This window comes from Cyprinus carpio, chromosome A17, assembly GCF_018340385.1.
Source record: "Cyprinus carpio isolate SPL01 chromosome A17, ASM1834038v1, whole genome shotgun sequence".
Lineage (NCBI taxonomy): Eukaryota > Metazoa > Chordata > Actinopteri > Cypriniformes > Cyprinidae > Cyprinus > Cyprinus carpio.
In genome coordinates, this window is record NC_056588.1 from 5728632 (window position 1) to 5736529 (window position 7898).

Genomic DNA, 7898 nt, shown 5'->3' on the forward strand with positions numbered 1-7898 from the left:
CTTTAACACTGAGTATTTTTGCGGACTCTGTTGATATTCTCCTTGATTCCTTTAACTCAAAAGTTAAGAATGGTATTAATGATATTGCTCCAATAATAGTCAGTAAGAAAACAAACAGACAGAAATCAGTTTCCCAGAGTCAGATTCCCAGTGAAATGCTGTCAGACTGCAAATGCAATGAGTTTGCTTCCTTCTTTTCTGAGAAGATCATCAATATCAGGAAGGCGATTAGCACATCCTCAAGCAATGCAGAGGTCAGACAGATTCGGCTGCAATATCAAAAAGATACTGTCTATTTTGAAGCAATTGATAGCAACATTTTGGAAGACATAGTGCAGCAACTAAAATCGTCAACTTGCTATCTTGACACACTTCCCACATCTTTTTTCAAAAATGATGCAGCTCATCCAGAACGCTGCTGCCAGGATTCTGACTAGAACCAGAACATCTGAGCACATCACACCAGTCCTCAGGTCCTTACACTGGCTTCCAGTTACATTTAGGAGTTGATTTTAAAGTACTTTTACTCGTCTAGAAGTCACTCAGTGACCTAGTACCAAAATACATTGCTTCCAGAATCAGCTTCCAGAAGAGATCAGATGTGCTAAAACACTAGTCACATTTAAATCTAGACTCAAAACTCATCTGTTTAGCTGTGCATTTATTTAATGAGCACTGTGCGATGTCCGACCTGATTGCACTGTATTTTACGTATTCACTGTATTTTATGTAAAATCATTTTCTATTTCTAACTGTTTTAAATTCAAGTCAATTTTTAAATCATTTCCAAAGTTTTAAAATTGCTTGTTTTAGTTTTGTTCTTCATGATTATTTTACTTTATTTTATGTAAAGCACTTTGAATTACCATTGTGTACGAAATCTGTTATATAAATAAACTTGCCTTGCCTTACTACAGCAACCTCCCCCACCACACACACACACACGCACGCACGCACACACGCAAAATTGTAGAGGGCCTCGCATGTCAACTTTGCACAGGGCCTCTCACCCTCCTTGTGACGGCTCTGCTGGGGCATATTTTAAACAAAAGGCGGTGGCCGCTGCAATATTTGCCCCGTCTCTTTTGATGTTTTCTGGACACTCTCTGTAAGAAATATTTGAATAAGAAAATGTATAAGTATAGAATATGATGCACTACAGTAATCACTGTATTTTATCATTAACTATTTCTTTGCCTTCCACAGAATACATTTAGACCACTTAAACTATTGACTGGGTTTTAATCAGTTTCTGAGAAAAACAAAAAAAATCTACCATAGCTTTAAGAGCCATGAATGTAAAGTACATGCTATAAGTCATCAAAATATATTTCAGCCTGTGATGCAATTCACAAACACTAAGCAGACAATCTAGCAAAAGAAAACCATGACAACAAAGACACATTGCAGTATTTTTGCAGAGTGTCTTAAGGTAAATTAACATTTAATGTCTAATACATGTCTTTAAGAATGCAAAAAAACAATTGTTAGAGTTCTGAACAATAAAGAAAGGCTGACAACAGGAATGCCCTGCCAATCAGCAAGAAGTCTTATGAACGTTTGTGTGATTTCTGTGTGACAGATGAGTACAATACGAGGTTACTGGTTTTCACTAAACCAACTAAAACAGAAACTAAACAACCCTGAGTGTCACAGTGATATGACGCTAATATTTGTATTATTTGTTAATTTTGTTTTACCTGTGACAACAGTGTACAGGTTGATCTTGGTGAAGGCAAGCTTCCCCTTCCCCCACTTCATACTGAAACAGGCCATGACCTCATTTGTCATCAACCTGTGGATACAAGAGTAATGCCCAAATAATTGATTATACATGACACATTATGAGGCAGGTATTATAGTTTGTGTTACGTGTTCATCATATCTAGTATAATGCAGATATCATACAGGTCCTCCAGTTGGTACTAGATTAAAAGTCATAGGCTCACCCAAACTGGCAGGTTTTTATCTTATTGCAGAACAACTGATATTGTGCCATTTCAAATGTGTAAAACCAACACTATTTCAACAACTTGGCCTGTAAATATTAATTTCATTCATTTTCTCCTTGCTAGCAAAATTATAAGTGCAAAATTATAGGATAACAGAAGAGCACACAAGAAAACCAGAAGAATCAGATTAATGACCTTCAATCTATTAATATTTTAAATCTAATTAATGTAATATATTAAAACATAAGTGTTCTAGCGGCTCATTTATAAATGAACAAAAAACATAACGTTACCTTACAACAATATGGCTTCTTCAGACCATGGCAAGGAGATAAAAGCAAAAACAAAACAAATGTTATAACCTCATATAGTATAGCTCCACAACACCTGAAATCACACAATATTAAATACTATAATAGACCTCAGTTATAAACTTGAACCCCAAATATAAAACTAGAGCTTGTAGTAGAAAAGGCTGTTTTTGCTTAAATTAATAAAAAAAAAAGGAGCCTCTTTACATCCTGTGTAGAAATCTGACAGCTAAAGGAGATAGCCTAATTACTCCCAAATTAATTAAACAACTTGTACAGCAAAATATTAAGTTACTATAAACATCTGCATAACTAATTCGCATGACAGAATTGAAGGGAAAAAAAGCATCGAATCGATGGAATTTCATGATGAAAAGCTTAACGTTAAATTATACGAAACAATAATAATATAATAATTAAAAACATACGTCTTAAGTTTAAACTTTATTTGAACTGTTTTTCAGCGCTAGATGGCTTTAGTGACTCAGGCGTTATTTCAGGGATATAAACAGATAACGTTACCATTTTCTAATTAATTATCTCTACCCATCGTCTTACAGCTAAAACACTTCGATGTATTTGATACGTATTACAAGTAATATCATTATATAGGGGGGCATAAACACTTACATTATACATGATCTAATTTCCAGATATACTCACCACAGTTCGAGCTGTAAGTGCACTGCAGGCCGCCTGATAAATTGATGCCGATTCAAAAAAAGACCGCCAAGTAGTCGCAAAATGGCGCAATAGCGCGATGTCACCGCGTTGCATTATGTTTGGGCATGGGATTATGGGGGTTGGCAAAAAAATAAAAAAAAAATAAAAATAATAATAATAATAATTCAAATAAAATAAACAATAATATACTTTAAATTAACTTGTATTATTCTGTACATTAGTGCTTATCCACAAAATCCATACACAGAAAAAGTTGAAGCATAATCATCTTTGATGGATGAGATCAACATTTAAATATGAAATGATTTGTAATTTTACATTTTTAACTAGAATGTACTTTTATATATAAAAAAAATGCAAGCAAGTAAGAAGCAGCAATCAATCTGATCAATTATTTTTATATATATAAAAAAAGAATAATAATATAAAGAACAGACCAAATTATAGCAAAGGAATTAGAGTTATATTGCATAATTACAAGACTGTACAATAAACAGTAATGTTTGCATTGTCTGCATGCACTCACTTTACTTTCCAACACAAAGATCAAAAAGTTTATGTTTTAAGCCATTTTTCCAGCCCAGAATCCAGTAAGCAATACTGTTTTGATCATCCTAAATATGTCTTAACAGGTTTGAGAGTGTTTGAATTGCATTATATTGCAAAAAAAAAAGATTGGATATCAATTTATATAAACTGCAATGGTTCAATGAATGGGTCATGGGTCAAATTAAAGTCATAACACTTTTTTTCATAGTCCCTTTTGAATATTCTATTGACAATATAATATTGCACTTACATGTCAACTAACTCTCATTACAGTGTTAATAGCCTGTCTGCTTAATTTCTAACTCTTAATTCTGATGGTCTCCCAAAATATGTTTTACTGACTACAAGTAACTTTGCAAGTACATCAACTTATTCTAACACTCTAATGAGAGCAGGTATGTACAGTCGTGGCCAAAAATATTGGCACCCTTGGTAAATATGATCAAAGAAGAGTGTAAAAATTCTTCTGCATTGTTAATCCTTTTGATCTTTTATTTAAAAAAATGCACAAAAAATGTATCCTTTCATTGGATAATAAGAATTGAAAACGTTTTTTTCTCAAATGCTCTTTGGACACAATTATTGGCCCCCCTAGAAATTCTTATGAGTAAAATATCTCTGAAGTATATTCCCATTCAAATTCACAATTTTGAGCACTCCAGCTTGATTATAAACATGAAATTATCCAGACATGGCTACCTGTTTCACAGAAATATAAAGAGGAGGGAAAACAAAGCCCAAATTCCTTTAATCATTCATCAAAATGAGAAAAACCAAAGAATGTATTTCTGATGTGCAGCAAAAGATAATTGAGCTTCACAAATTGGTGAAGTGGCTTTAAGAAAAGAGCTAGAGCAGTGAAAATTCCTATTTCCACCATCAGGGCAATAATTAAGAATTTCCAATCAACAGAAAATGTTACAAAACTGCCTGGAAGAGGACGTGTGTTTAAATCATCCTAATGTGCGATGATAAGGAGAGTTTGAGTAGCTAAAGACTCTCCAAGGGTCACAGCTGGAGAAAATTGCAGAAAATAGCAGAGTCTCTGGTTCTGAAAACCGTTAAAAAAAATTGTCAAACAGAACCTACATCAACACATTTTGTTTGGGAGGGTTGCAAGAAAATCTCCCTTAGCTCATTCAAAAACAAACTAAAGCATAATTCAGTTATCAGCCATGACTGGAACTTTACATGGGAATGGCTTCTATGATCAGATGAAACTAAAAAATGAGCTTTTTAGCAGCAAACACTCAAGATGGGTTTGGTGAACACAGAGAGAAAAAAGTACCCCATGTGTACAATGAAATATACTGCTGTATTTTTTTTATTTTCTGGGCCTATATTTCTGCTGGAGGTCCTGGATATCTTGTTTAGATACATGACATCGTGGATTCTATCAAATACCAACAGATAAAAAAATCAGTAAGTGACTGCAAGAAATCGTATAATGGTCCATGTTTGGATCTTTTAACCGTACAATAATCCAAACACAAACCTCAGACACAACACAGAAATGGGTCACTGAGCTCAAAACCAAGCTTCTGCTTGCTATAGCCATTCCAGTCCTCTGACCTGAACCCTACGGAATATGAGAGGAGTGAACTGAAGAGGAGAAGCACCAACATGGAGCTGGGAATCTAAAGGGTCTGGAGTGATTCTGGATGAAGGAATGGTCTCTGATCTCTTGTCAGGTGTTCTCTAACCTCATCAGGCATTATAGGAAAAAAAAATTAGACCTGTTAACCTGGCAAATGGAGGTTTCAAAAAGTACTGAATAAAAGGGTGCCATTAATTGTGGCCAATGTGTATTAGAGAAAAACATTTATTTCATAATGATATTTCCCCCGTTTTAAATTCTTATTATCCAATGAAAGGATACATTTTTGTGAATTTTTTATATAAAAGTTCAAAACGATTATCAATGCAGATGAATTTTCACAGCCTTCTTTGATCATATTTACCAAGGGTGCTGATATTTTTGGCCACGACTGTAGGTGCGACAACATAAATTTCAAAAGGGACCATCAAATGAAGTGAAACCACTTTATTAAATAATAATAATAAAAAAAAAACAATAAATTGATGTTATAATTTGACGTTGTCAGTATTTGATGTCAATGTGACATTGGCTTGAGACGTTGGCTCGACGTTGGGTTTAGGTTAGTTAATATCACAACCTAAAAACAAACTAAAGATTAAAGTCAAATGACGTTATAATTTGACGTTGATTGGACGTTACCATTATGACGTCTTGAAGACATTGGATTTTGGTTGCCATACCTGACGACTAAACATCAGTATTTGATGTCAATGTGATGTTGGCCTGAGACGTTGGCTCGACGTTGGGTTTAGGTTTGTTAATGTCACAACCTAAAAACAAACTAAAGATTAAAGTGAAATGACGTTATAATTTGACGTTGATTGGACGTTACCATTATGACGTCTTGAAGACATTGGATTTTGGTTGCCATACCTGACGACTAAATATCAGTATTTGATGTCAATGTGACGTTGGCTTGAGGACGTTGGCTAGACGTTGGATTTTGGTTAGTTAATGCCACAACCTAAAACTAACTACAGATCAACATCAAATGATGTTTTAATTTGACATTGTGTGGACGTTGCCATTATGACGTCTAGAAAACGTTGGATTTTGGTTGCCATACCTGACGACTAAGTATCAGTATTTGATGTCAATGTGACGTTGGCTTGAGACGTTGGCTCGACGTTGGGTTTTGGTTAGTTAATGCCACAACCTAAAACTAACTACAGATCAACATCAAATGATGTTTTAATTTGACGTTGATTGGACGTTGCCATTATGACGTCCTAAAACTACATTGGATTTTGGTTGCCATACCTGACGACTAAGTATCAGTATTTGATGTCAATGTGACGTTGGCTTGAGACGTTGGCGCGACGTTGGGTTTTGGTTAGTTAATGCCACAACCTAAAAACTAACTAAAGATCAAAGTCAAATGACGTTATAATTTGACGTTGATTGGACGTTACCATTATGACGTCTTGAAGACATTGGATTTTGGTTGCCATACCTGACGACAAAACATCAGTATTTGATGTCAATGTGACGTTGGCTTGAGACGTTGGCTCGACGTTGGATTTTGGTTAGTTAATGCCACAACCTAAAACTAACTACAGATCAACATCAAATGATGTTTTAATTTGACGTTGTGTGGACGTTGCCATTATGACGTCTAGAAAACGTTGGATTATGGTTGCCATACCTGACGACAAAACATGAGTTTTTGATGTCAATGTGACGTTGGCTTTGAGACGTTGGCTCGACGTTGGATTTTGGTTAGTTAATGCCACAACCTAAAACTAACTACAGATCAACATCAAATTATGTTATAATTTGACGTTGATTGGACGTTACCATTATGACGTCTTGAAGACATTGGATTTTGGTTGCCATACCTGACGACTAAACATCAGTATTTGATGTCAATGTGACGTTGGCTTGAGACGTTGGCTCGACGTTGGGTTTTTGTTAGTTTAATGCCACAACCTAAAAACTAACTAAAGATCAAAGTCAAATGATGTTATAATTTGATGTTGTTTGGACATTACCATTATGACGTCTTGAAGACATTGGATTTTGGTTGCCATACCTGATGACAAAACATAAGTTTTTGATGTCAATGTGACGTTGGCTTGAGACGTTGGCTCGACGTTGGGTTTAGGTTAGTTAATGCCACAACCTAAAACTAACTACAGATCAACATCAAATGATGTTTTAATTTGACGTTGTGTGGACGTTGCCATTATGACGTCTAGAAAACGTTGGATTATGGTTGCCATACCTGACGACAAAACATAAGTTTTTGATGTCAATGTGACGTTGGCTTGAGACGTTGGCTCGACGTTGGATTTTGGTTAGTTAATGCCACAACCTAAAACTAACTACAGATCAACATCAAGTGATGTTATAATTTGACGTTGATTGGACGTTACCATTATGATGTCTACTGAAGACATTGGATTTTGGTTGCCATACCTGACGAAAAACATCAGTATTTGATGTCAATGTGACGTTGGCTTGAGACGTTGGCTCGACGTTGGTTTTTTGGTTAGTTAATGTCACAACCTAAAAACAAACTAAAGATCAAAGTCAAATTACGTTATAATTTGACGTTGATTGGACGTTACCATTATGACGTCTTGAAGACACATTGGATTTTGGTTGCCATACCTGACGACAAGACATCAGTTTTTGATGTCAATGTGACGTTGGCTTGAGACGTTGGCTCGACGTTGGGTTTAGGTTAGTTAATGTCACAACCTAAAAACAAACTAAAGATTAAAGTCAAATGATGTTATAATTTGACGTTGATTGGACGTTACCAGTATGGCGTCTTGAAGACATTGGATTTTGGTTGCC

At 35.2% G+C, this 7898-nt stretch overlaps 1 long non-coding RNA gene across 1 annotated transcript; it reads right to left on the reverse strand.

Annotated features, from left to right (window-relative positions):
• Positions 1-842: 842 nt before the first annotated feature.
• LOC122148136 lies at positions 843-3059 on the reverse strand. The gene is made up of 4 exons (XR_006162105.1): positions 2927-3059; positions 2246-2263; positions 1701-1795; positions 843-1106 (listed from the first exon to the last, which is right to left on the reverse strand). It is a non-coding gene; the product is annotated as an uncharacterized LOC122148136 (long non-coding RNA).
• Positions 3060-7898: the final 4839 nt, after the last annotated feature.